Source organism: Schistocerca gregaria, unplaced genomic scaffold, assembly GCF_023897955.1.
Source record: "Schistocerca gregaria isolate iqSchGreg1 unplaced genomic scaffold, iqSchGreg1.2 ptg000526l, whole genome shotgun sequence".
NCBI lineage: Eukaryota > Metazoa > Arthropoda > Insecta > Orthoptera > Acrididae > Schistocerca > Schistocerca gregaria.
In genome coordinates, this window is record NW_026061925.1 from 2,617,073 (window position 1) to 2,629,712 (window position 12,640).

Consider the following 12,640-nt stretch of genomic DNA (forward strand, 5'->3'; position numbering starts at 1 on the left):
CCTATCGTCTGCAAAGCTATGTCGCGTGCTGCGGTATGTGGCGACACTAATAGCACCATAGTAGAATACAGATGAAGCTTCTAAGTTGTTGTAATAGCCAGTAAGAAGTAGTACAATTCAAGTTTTAGGTATCGATTATTGACTTTTTTGCTGGCTTTGGTGCCTTGGACATGAGCTAGGACCTTGAGATTCTGCATGAAAGGAGGACTAGCAGCCGAGTTGCACGGGAGAATGTGAAAAGTGTTCATCTGTAGTAAAAACCTGAGAAATCCGTTCGTTTTCGTCATTTGTTATCGAATCGACTTAAAGCCAGATCGTCACTTTGGCCGCTCTTCTCTCTGAAACGGTTGTACTTATCGACTGCAAAGCTATGTCGCGTGCTGCGGTGTGCGGAGACACTAAAAGCACCATAGTAGAACACAGATGAAGCTTCTGAGTTGATGTAATAGCCAGTAAGAAGTAGTACAATTCAAGTTTTAGGTATCGATTATTGACTTTTTTGCTGGCTTTGGTGCCTTGGACATGAGCTAGGACCTTGAGATTCTGCATGAAAGGAGGACTAGCAGCCGAGTTGCATGGGAGAATGTGAAAAGTGTTCATATGTAGTAAAAACCTGAGAAATCCGTCCGTTTTCGTCATTTGTTATCGAATCGACTTAAAGCCAGATCGTCACATTGGCCGCTCTTCTCTCTGAAAAGTTTGTATTTATCGTCTGCAAAGCTATGTCGCGTGCTGTGGTATGCAGGTATCGATTATTGACTTTTTAGCTGGCTTTTGTGCCTTGGACATGAGCTAAGAACTTAAGATTCTGCATGAAAGGAGGACTAACAGCCGAGTTGCACGGGACACTGTGGAAAGTGTTCATATATAGTAAAAACCTAAGAAATGCGTCCGTTTTCGTCATTTGTTATTGAATCGACTTAAAGCCAGATCGTCACATTGGCCGCTCTTTTCTCTGAAACTGTTACATTTATCGTCTGCAAAGCTATGTCGCGTGCTGCGGCATTAGGAGACACAAAAAGCACCAAAGTAGAACACAGAAGAAGCTTCTAAGTTGATGTAATAGCCAGTAAGAAAAAGTACAAATCAAGTTTTAGCTATCGATTATTGATTTTTTACCCTTCATTGGTGCCTTGGACATGAGCTAGGAACTTAAGATTTTGCATGAGTGGAGGACTAGCAGCCGAGTTGCACGGGAGAATGTGGAAAGTGTTCATATGTAGTAAAAACCTGAGAAATCCGTCTGTTTTCGTCATTTGTTATCGAATCGACTTAAAGCCAGGTCGTCACATTGGCCGCTCTTCTCTCTGAAACGGTTGTACTTATCGTCTGCAAAGCTATGTCGCGTGCTGCGGTATGTGGGGACAGTAAAAGCACCATAGTAGAACACAGATGAAGCTTCTAAGTTGTTGTAGTAGCCAGTAAGAAGTAGTACAATTCAAGTTTTAGGTATATCGATTATTGACTTTTTAGCTGGCTTTGGTGCCTTGGACATGAGCTAGGACCTTAAGATTATGCATGAAAGGAGGACTAGCAGCCGAGTTGCATGGGAGAATGGGAAAAGTGTTCATATGTAGTAAAAACCTGAGAATTCCGTCCGTTTGCGTCATTTGTTATCGAATCGACTTAAAGCCAGATCGTCACATTGGCCGCTCTTCTCTCTGAAACGGTTGTACTTATCGTCTGCAAAGCTATGTCGCGTGCTGCGGTATGCGGAGACACTAAAAGCACCATAGTAGAACACAGATGAAGCTTCTGAGTTGATGTAATAGCCAGTAAGAAGTAGTACAATTCAAGTTTTAGGTATCGATTATTGACTTTTTTGCTGGCTTTGGTGTCTTGGACATGAGCTAGGACCTTGAGATTCTGCATGAAAGGCGGACTAGCAGCCGAGTTGCACGGGAGAATGTGAAAAGTGTTCATATGTAGTAAAAACCTGAGAAATCCGTTCGTTTTCGTCATTTGTTATCGAATCGACTTAAACCCAGATCGTCACATTGGCCGCTCTTCTCTCTGAAACGGTTGTACTTATCGTCTGCAAAGCTATGTCGCGTGCTGCGGTATGCGGAGACACTAAAAGCACCATAGTAGAACACAGATGAAGCTTCTGAGTTGATGTAATAGCCAGTAAGAAGTAGTACAATTCAAGTTTTTAGGTATCGATTATTGAATTTTTTGCTGGCTTTGGTGCCTTGGACATAAGCTAGGACCTTAGGATTCTGCATGAAAGGAGGACTAGCAGCCGAGTTGCATGGTAGAATGTGAAAAGTGTTCATATGTAGTAAAAACCTGAGAAACCCGTCCGTTTTCGTCATTTGTTATCGAATCGACTTAAAGCCAGGTCGTCACATTGGCCGCTCTTCTCTCTGAAACGGTTGTACTTATCGTCTGCAAAGCTATGTCGCGTGCTGCGGTATGTTTAGACAATAAAAGCACCATAGTAGAACACAGATGAAGCTTCTAAGTTGTTGTAATTGCCAGTAAGAAGTAGTACAATTCAAGTTTTAGGTATATCGATTATTGACTTTTTAGCTGGCTTTGGAGCCTTGGGCATGAGCTAGGACCTTAAGATTCTGCATGAAACAAGGAATAGCAGCCGAGTTGCACGGGAGAATGTGAAAAGTGTTCATATGTAGTAAAAACCTGAGAAATCCGTTCGTTTTCGTCGTTTGTTATCGAATCGACTTAAAGCCAGATCGTCACATTGGCTGCTCTTCTCTCTGAAACGGTTGTACTTATCGTCTGCAAAGCTATGTCACGTGCTGCGGTTTGCAAAGACACTAAAAGCACCATAGTAGAACACAGATGATGCTTCTAAGTTGATGTAATAGCCGGTAAGAAGTAGTACAATTCAAGTTTTAGGTATCGATTATTGACTTTTTAGCTGGCTTTGGTGCCTTGGACATGAGCTAGGACCTAAAGATTTTGCATGAAAGGAGGAGTAGCTGCCGAGTTGCACAGGAGAATGTTAAAAGTGTTCATATGTAGTAAAAACCTGAGAATTCCGTCCGTTTTCGTCATTTGTTATCGAATCGACTTAAAGCCAGATCGTCACATTGGCCGCTCTTCTCTCTGAAACGGTTGTACTTATCGTCTGCAAAGCTATGTCGCTTGCTGCGGTATGTGGTGACACTAAAAGCACCATAGTAGAACACAGATGAAGCTTCGAAGTTGATGTAATAGCCAGTAAGAAGTAGTACAATTCAAGTTTTAGGTATCGATTATTGACTTTTTAGTTGTCTTTAGTGCCTTAGACATGAGCTAGGACCTTAAGATTCTGCATGAAAGGAGGACTAGCAGCCGAGTTGCATGGGAGAATGTGAAAAGTGTTCATATGTAGTAAAAACCTGAGAAATCCGTCCGTTTTCGTCATTTGTTATCGAATCGACTTAAAGCTAGGTCGTCACATTGGCCGCTCTTCTCTCTGAGACGGTTGTACTTATCGTCTGCAAAGCTATGTCGCGTGCTGCGGTATGTGCCGACACTAATAGCACCATAGTAGAATACAGATGAAGCTTCTAAGTTGTTGTAATAGCCAGTAAGAAGTAGTACAATTCAAGTTTTAGGTATCGATTATTGACTTCTTAGTTGTCTTTAGTGCCTTAGACATGAGTTAGGACTTTAAGATTCTGCATGAAAGGAGGACTAGCAGCCGAGTTGCATGGGAGAATGTGAAAAGTGTTCATATGTAGTAAAAACCTGAGAAATCCGTCCGTTTTCGTCATTTGTTATCGAATCGACTTAAAGCTAGGTCGTCACATTGGCCGCTCTTCTCTCTGAAACGGTTCTACCTATCGTCTGCAAAGCTATGTCGCGTGCTGCGGTATGTGGCGACACTAATAGCACCATAGTAGAATACAGATGAAGCTTCTAAGTTGTTGTAATAGCCAGTAAGAAGTAGTACAATTCAAGTTTTAGGTATCGATTATTGACTTTTTTGCTGGCTTTGGTGCCTTGGACATGAGCTAGGACCTTGAGATTCTGCATGAAAGGAGGACTAGCAGCCGAGTTGCACGGAAGAATGTGAAAAGTGTTCATATGTAGTAAAAACCTGAGAAATCCGTTCGTTTTCGTCATTTGTTATCGAATCGACTTAAAGCCAGATCGTCACTTTGGCCGCTCTTCTCTCTGAAACGGTTGTACTTATCGACTGCAAAGCTATGTCACGTGCTGCGGTGTGCGGAGACACTAAAAGCACCATAGTAGAACACAGATGAAGCTTCTGAGTTGATGTAATAGCCAGTAAGAAGTAGTACAATTCAAGTTTTAGGTATCGATTATTGACTTTTTTGCTGGCTTTGGTGCCTTGGACATGAGCTAGGACCTTGAGATTCTGCATGAAAGGAGGACTAGCAGCCGAGTTGCATGGGAGAATGTGAAAAGTGTTCATATGTAGTAAAAACCTGAGAAATCCGTCCGTTTTCGTCATTTGTTATCGAATCGACTTAAAGCCAGGTCGTCACATTGGCCGCTCTTCTCTCTGAAACGGTTGTACTTATCGTCTGCAAAGCTATGTCGCGTGCTGCGGTATGTTTAGACAATAAAAGCACCATAGTAGAACACAGATGAAGCTTCTAAGTTGTTGTAATTGCCAGTAAGAAGTAGTACAATTCAAGTTTTAGGTATATCGATTATTGACTTTTTAGCTGGCTTTGGAGCCTTGGGCATGAGCTAGGACCTTAAGATTCTGCATGAAACAAGGAATAGCAGCCGAGTTGCACGGGAGAATGTGAAAAGTGTTCATATGTAGTAAAAACCTGAGAAATCCGTTCGTTTTCGTCGTTTGTTATCGAATCGACTTAAAGCCAGATCGTCACATTGGCTGCTCTTCTCTCTGAAACGGTTGTACTTATCGTCTGCAAAGCTATGTCACGTGCTGCGGTTTGCAAAGACACTAAAAGCACCATAGTAGAACACAGATGATGCTTCTAAGTTGATGTAATAGCCGGTAAGAAGTAGTACAATTCAAGTTTTAGGTATCGATTATTGACTTTTTAGCTGGCTTTGGTGCCTTGGACATGAGCTAGGACCTAAAGATTTTGCATGAAAGGAGGAGTAGCTGCCGAGTTGCACAGGAGAATGTTAAAAGTGTTCATATGTAGTAAAAACCTGAGAATTCCGTCCGTTTTCGTCATTTGTTATCGAATCGACTTAAAGCCAGATCGTCACATTGGCCGCTCTTCTCTCTGAAACGGTTGTACTTATCGTCTGCAAAGCTATGTCGCTTGCTGCGGTATGTGGTGACACTAAAAGCACCATAGTAGAACACAGATGAAGCTTCGAAGTTGATGTAATAGCCAGTAAGAAGTAGTACAATTCAAGTTTTAGGTATCGATTATTGACTTTTTAGTTGTCTTTAGTGCCTTAGACATGAGCTAGGACCTTAAGATTCTGCATGAAAGGAGGACTAGCAGCCGAGTTGCATGGGAGAATGTGAAAAGTGTTCATATGTAGTAAAAACCTGAGAAATCCGTCCGTTTTCGTCATTTGTTATCGAATCGACTTAAAGCTAGGTCGTCACATTGGCCGCTCTTCTCTCTGAGACGGTTGTACTTATCGTCTGCAAAGCTATGTCGCGTGCTGCGGTATGTGCCGACACTAATAGCACCATAGTAGAATACAGATGAAGCTTCTAAGTTGTTGTAATAGCCAGTAAGAAGTAGTACAATTCAAGTTTTAGGTATCGATTATTGACTTCTTAGTTGTCTTTAGTGCCTTAGACATGAGTTAGGACTTTAAGATTCTGCATGAAAGGAGGACTAGCAGCCGAGTTGCATGGGAGAATGTGAAAAGTGTTCATATGTAGTAAAAACCTGAGAAATCCGTCCGTTTTCGTCATTTGTTATCGAATCGACTTAAAGCTAGGTCGTCACATTGGCCGCTCTTCTCTCTGAAACGGTTCTACCTATCGTCTGCAAAGCTATGTCGCGTGCTGCGGTATGTGGCGACACTAATAGCACCATAGTAGAATACAGATGAAGCTTCTAAGTTGTTGTAATAGCCAGTAAGAAGTAGTACAATTCAAGTTTTAGGTATCGATTATTGACTTTTTTGCTGGCTTTGGTGCCTTGGACATGAGCTAGGACCTTGAGATTCTGCATGAAAGGAGGACTAGCAGCCGAGTTGCACGGGAGAATGTGAAAAGTGTTCATATGTAGTAAAAACCTGAGAAATCCGTTCGTTTTCGTCATTTGTTATCGAATCGACTTAAAGCCAGATCGTCACTTTGGCCGCTCTTCTCTCTGAAACGGTTGTACTTATCGACTGCAAAGCTATGTCACGTGCTGCGGTGTGCGGAGACACTAAAAGCACCATAGTAGAACACAGATGAAGCTTCTGAGTTGATGTAATAGCCAGTAAGAAGTAGTACAATTCAAGTTTTAGGTATCGATTATTGACTTTTTTGCTGGCTTTGGTGCCTTGGACATGAGCTAGGACCTTGAGATTCTGCATGAAAGGAGGACTAGCAGCCGAGTTGCATGGGAGAATGTGAAAAGTGTTCATATGTAGTAAAAACCTGAGAAATCCGTCCGTTTTCGTCATTTGTTATCGAATCGACTTAAAGCCAGATCGTCACATTGGCCGCTCTTCTCTCTGAAAAGTTTGTATTTATCGTCTGCAAAGCTATGTCGCGTGCTGTGGTATGCAGGTATCGATTATTGACTTTTTAGCTGGCTTTTGTGCCTTGGACATGAGCTAAGAACTTAAGATTCTGCATGAAAGGAGGACTAACAGCCGAGTTGCACGGGACACTGTGGAAAGTGTTCATATATAGTAAAAACCTAAGAAATGCGTCCGTTTTCGTCATTTGTTATTGAATCGACTTAAAGCCAGATCGTCACATTGGCCGCTCTTTTCTCTGAAACTGTTACATTTATCGTCTGCAAAGCTATGTCGCGTGCTGCGGCATTAGGAGACACAAAAAGCACCAAAGTAGAACACAGAAGAAGCTTCTAAGTTGATGTAATAGCCAGTAAGAAAAAGTACAAATCAAGTTTTAGCTATCGATTATTGATTTTTTACCCTTCATTGGTGCCTTGGACATGAGCTAGGAACTTAAGATTTTGCATGAGTGGAGGACTAGCAGCCGAGTTGCACGGGAGAATGTGGAAAGTGTTCATATGTAGTAAAAACCTGAGAAATCCGTCTGTTTTCGTCATTTGTTATCGAATCGACTTAAAGCCAGGTCGTCACATTGGCCGCTCTTCTCTCTGAAACGGTTGTACTTATCGTCTGCAAAGCTATGTCGCGTGCTGCGGTATGTGGGGACAGTAAAAGCACCATAGTAGAACACAGATGAAGCTTCTAAGTTGTTGTAGTAGCCAGTAAGAAGTAGTACAATTCAAGTTTTAGGTATATCGATTATTGACTTTTTAGCTGGCTTTGGTGCCTTGGACATGAGCTAGGACCTTAAGATTATGCATGAAAGGAGGACTAGCAGCCGAGTTGCATGGGAGAATGGGAAAAGTGTTCATATGTAGTAAAAACCTGAGAATTCCGTCCGTTTGCGTCATTTGTTATCGAATCGACTTAAAGCCAGATCGTCACATTGGCCGCTCTTCTCTCTGAAACGGTTGTGCATATCGTCTGCAAAGCTATGTCGCGTGCTGCGGTTTGCAAAGACACTAAAAGCACCATAGTAGAACACAGATGATGCTTCTAAGTTGATGTAATAGCCAGTAAGAAGTAGTACAATTCAAGTTTTAGGTATCGATTATTGACTTTTTTGCTGGCTTTGGTGCCTTGGACATGAGCTAGGACCTTGAGATTCTGCATGAAAGGAGGACTAGCAGCCGAGTTGCATGGGAGAATGTGAAAAGTGTTCATATGTAGTAAAAACCTGAGAAATCCGTTCGTTTTCGTCATTTGTTATCGAATCGACTTAAAGCCAGATCGTCACTTTGGCCGCTCTTCTCTCTGAAACGGTTGTACTTATCGAATGCAAAGCTATGTCGCGTGCTGCGGTGTGCGGAGACACTAAAAGCACCATAGTAGAACACAGATGACGCTTCTAAGTTGATGTAATAGCCAGTAAGAAGTAGTACAATTAGAGTTTTAGTTAAAGATTATTGATTTTATTCCCTTCTTTGGTGCCTTGCATATGAGCTAGGAACTTAAGATTTTGCATGAAAGGAGGACTAGCAGCCGATTTGCATGGTAGAATGTGAAAAGTGTTCATATGTAGTAAAAACCTGAGAAATCCGTCCGTTTCCGTCATTTGTTATCGAATCGACTTAAAGCCAGATCGTCACATTGGCCGCTCTTCTCTCTGAAACGGTTGTACTTATCGTCTGCAAAGCTATGTCGCGTGCTGCGGTGTGCGGAGACACTAAAAGCACCATAGTAGAACACAGATGACGCTTCTAAGTTGATGTAATAGCCAGTAAGAAGTAGTACAATTAGAGTTTTAGTTATAGATTATTGATTTTATACCCTTCTTTGGTGCCTTGCATATGAGCTAGGACCTTAAGATTTTGCATGAAAGGAGGACTAGCAGCCGAGTTGCATGGTAGAATGTGAAAAGTGTTCATATGTAGTAAAAACCTGAGAAATCCGTCCGTTTCCGTCATTTGTTATCGAATCGACTTAAAGCCAGATCGTCACATTGGCCGCTCTTCTCTCTGAAACGGTTGTACTTATCGTCTGCAAAGCTATGACGCGTGCTGCGGTATGTGGAGACACTAAAAGCACCATAGTAGAACACAGATGAAGCTTCTAAGTTGATGTAATTGCCAGTAAGAAGTAGTACAATTCAAGTTTTAGGTATCGATTATTGACTTTTTAGCTGGCTTTGGTGCCTTGGACATGAGCTAGGACCTTAAGATTCTGCATGAAAAGAGGACTAGCAGCCGAGTGTCACAGGAGAATGTGAAAAGTGTTCATATGTAGTAAAAACCTGAGAAATCCGTCCGTTTTCGTCATATGTTATCGAATCGACTTAAAGCCAGGTCGTCACATTGGCCGCTCTTCTCTCTGAAACGGTTGTACTTATCGTCTGCAAAGCTATGTCGCGTGCTGCGGTATGTGGGGACAGTAAAAGCACCATAGTAGAACACAGATGAAGCTTCTAAGTTGTTGTAGTAGCCAGTAAGAAGTAGTACAATTCAAGTTTTAGGTATATCGTTTATTGACTTTTTAGCTGGCTTTGGTGCCTTGGACATGAGCTAGGACCTTAAGATTATGCATGAAAGGAGGACTAGCAGCCGAGTTGCATGGGAGAATGGGAAAAGTGTTCATATGTAGTAAAAACCTGAGAATTCCGTCCGTTTGCGTCATTTGTTATCGAATCGACTTAAAGCCAGATGGTCACATTGGCCGCTCTTCTCTCTGAAACGGATGTGCTTATCGTCTGCAAAGCTATGTCGCGTGCTGCGGTTTGCAAAGACACTAAAAGCACCATAGTAGAACACAGATGATGCTTCTAAGTTGATGTAATAGCCAGTAAGAAGTAGTACAATTCAAGTTTTAGGTATCGATTATTGACTTTTCAGCTGGCTTTGGTGCCTTGTACATGAGCTAGGCCTTAAGATTTTGCATGAAAGGAGGAGTAGCTGCCGAGTTGCACAGGAGAATGTGAAAAGTGTTCATATGTAGTAAAAATCTGGGAAATCCGTCCGTTTTCGTCACGTGTTATCGAATCGACTAAAAACCAGTTCGTCACATTGGCCGCTCTTCTCTCTGAAAAGTTTGTATTTATCGTCTGCAAAGCTATGTCGCGTGCTGTGGTATGCAGGTATCGATTATTGACTTTTTAGCTGGCTTTTGTGCCTTGGACATGAGCTAAGAACTTAAGATTCTGCATGAAAGGAGGACTAACAGCCGCGTTGCTCGGGAGAATGTGAAAAGTGTTCATATGTAGTAAAAACTTGAGAAATCCGTCCGTCTTCGTCATTTGTTATCGAATCGACTAAAAACCAGATCGTCATATTGGCCGCTCTTCTCTCTGAAAAGTTTGTACTTATCGTCTGCAAAGCTATGTCGCGTGCTGCGGTATGCAGGTGTTGATTATTGACTTTTTAGCTGGCTTTGGTTCCTTGGACATTAGCTAGGACTTTAAGATTCTGCACGAAAGGAGGACTAGCAGCCGCGTTGCACGGGAGAATGTGAAAAGTGTTCATTAGTAGTAAAAACCTGAGAAATCCGTCCGTTTTCGTCTTTTGTTATCGAATCGACTTAAAGGCAGATCGTGACATTGGCCGCTCTTCTCCTGAAACGGCTGTACTTATCGTCTGCATAGCTATGTTGCGTGCTGCGGTAATCGGAGACACTAAAAGCACCATAGTAGAACACAGATGAAGCTTCTAAGTTGATGTAATAGCCAGTAAGAAGTAATACAATTCAAGTTTTAGTTATCGATTATTGACTTTTTAACCTTCTTTGGTGCCCTGGACATGAGGAATGACCTTAAGATTTTGCATGAAAGGAGGATTAGCAGCCGCGTTGCAAGGGAGAATGTGAAAATTGTTCATAATTAGTAAAATCCTGAGAATTCCGTCCGTTTTCGTCATTTGTTATCGAATCGACTTAAAGCCAGATCGTCACATTGGCCGCTCTTCTCTCTGAAACGGTTGTACTTATCGTCTGCAAAGCTATGTTGCGTGCTGCGGTATACGGAGACACTAAAAGCACCATAGTAGAACACAGATGAAGCTTCTAAGTTGACGTAATAGCCAGAAAGGAGTAGTACAATTCAAGTTTTAGGTATCGATTATTGACTTTTTATCTGGCTTTTGTGCCTTGGACATAAGCTAGGACATTTAGATTCAGCATGAAAGGAGGAGTAGCAGCCGAGTTGCACGGGAGAATGTGAAAAGTGTTCATATGTAGTAAAAACCTGAGAAATCCGTTCGTTTTCATCATTTGTTATTGAATCGACTTAAAGCCAGATCGTCACATTGGCCGCTCTTCTCTCTGAAATGGTTGTACTTATCGACTGCAAAGCTATGTCGCGTGCTGCAGTATGTCGAGACACTAAAAGCACCATAGTAGAACACAGATGAAGCTTCTAAGTTGATGTAATAGCCAGTACGAAGTAGTACAGTTCAACTTTTAGGTATCGTTTTATGACTTTTTAGCTGCCATTGGTACCTTGGACATAAGCTAGGACCTTAAGATTATGCATGAATTGAGGACTAGCAGCCGAGATGCTTGGGAAATGTGAAAAGTGTTCATATGTAGTAAAAACCTGAGAAATCCGTCCGTATTCGTCATTTGTTATCGAATCGACTTAAAGCCAGATCGTCACATTGGCCGCTCTTCTCTCTGAAACGGTTGTACTTATCGTCTGCAAAGCTATGACGCGTGCTGCGGTATGCGGAGACACTAAAAGCAACGTAGTAGAACACAGATGAAGCTTCTAAGTTGATGTAGTAGCCTGTAAGAAGTAGTACAATTCAAGTTTTAGGTATCGATTATTGACTTTTCAGCTGGCTTTGGTGCCTTGTACATGAGCTAGGCCTTAAGATTTTGCATGAAAGGAGGAGTAGCTGCCGAGTTGCACAGGAGAATGTGAAAAGTGTTCATATGTAGTAAAAATCTGGGAAATCCGTCCGTTTTCGTCACGTGTTATCGAATCGACTAAAAACCAGTTCGTCACATTGGCCGCTCTTCTCTCTGAAAAGTTTGTATTTATCGTCTGCAAAGCTATGTCGCGTGCTGTGGTATGCAGGTATCGATTATTGACTTTTTAGCTGGCTTTTGTGCCTTGGACATGAGCTAAGAACTTAAGATTCTGCATGAAAGGAGAACTAACAGCCGCGTTGCTCGGGAGAATGTGAAAAGTGTTCATATGTAGTAAAAACTTGTGAAATCCGTCCGTCTTCGTCATTTGATATCGAATCGACTTAAGGCCACATCGTAACATTGGCCGCTCTTCTTTCTGAAACGGTTGTACTTATCGTCTGCAAAGCTATGTCGCGTGCTGCGGTATGTGGAGACACTAGACGCACCATAGTAGAACACAGATGAAGATTCTAAGTTGATGTAATAGCCAGTAAGAAGTAGTACAGTTCAAGTTTTAGGTATCGATTATTGACTTTTTAGCTGCCTTTGGTGCCTTGGACGTGAGCTAGGACCTTAATATTCTGCATGAAAGGAGGACTAGCAGTCGCGTTGCAAGGGAGAATGTGAAAAGTGTTCATATGTAGTAAAAACCTGAGAAATCCGTCCGTTTTCGTCATTTGTTATGGAATCGATTTAAAGCCAGATCCTCACATTGGCCGCACTTCAGTCTAAAACGTTTACATTTATCGTCTGCAAAGCTATGTCGCGTGCTACGGTATGCGGAGACACTAAAAGCACCATAGAAGAACACAGATGATGCTTCTAAGTTAATGTAATAGCCAGTAAGAAGTAGTACAATTCAAGTTTTAGGTATCGATTATTGACTTTTTAGCTGGCTTTGGTGCCTTGGACATGAGCTAGGACCTTAAGATTTTGCAAGTAAGGAGGAGTAGCTGACGAGTTGCACAGGAGATTGTGAAAAGTGTTCATATGTAGTAAAAACCTGAGATATCCGTCCGTTTTCGTCACGTGTTATCGAATCGACTAAAAACCAGATCGTCACATTGGCCGCTCTTCTCTCTGAAAAGTTTGTACTTATCGTCTGCAAAGCTATGTCGCGTGCTGCGGTATGCAGGTG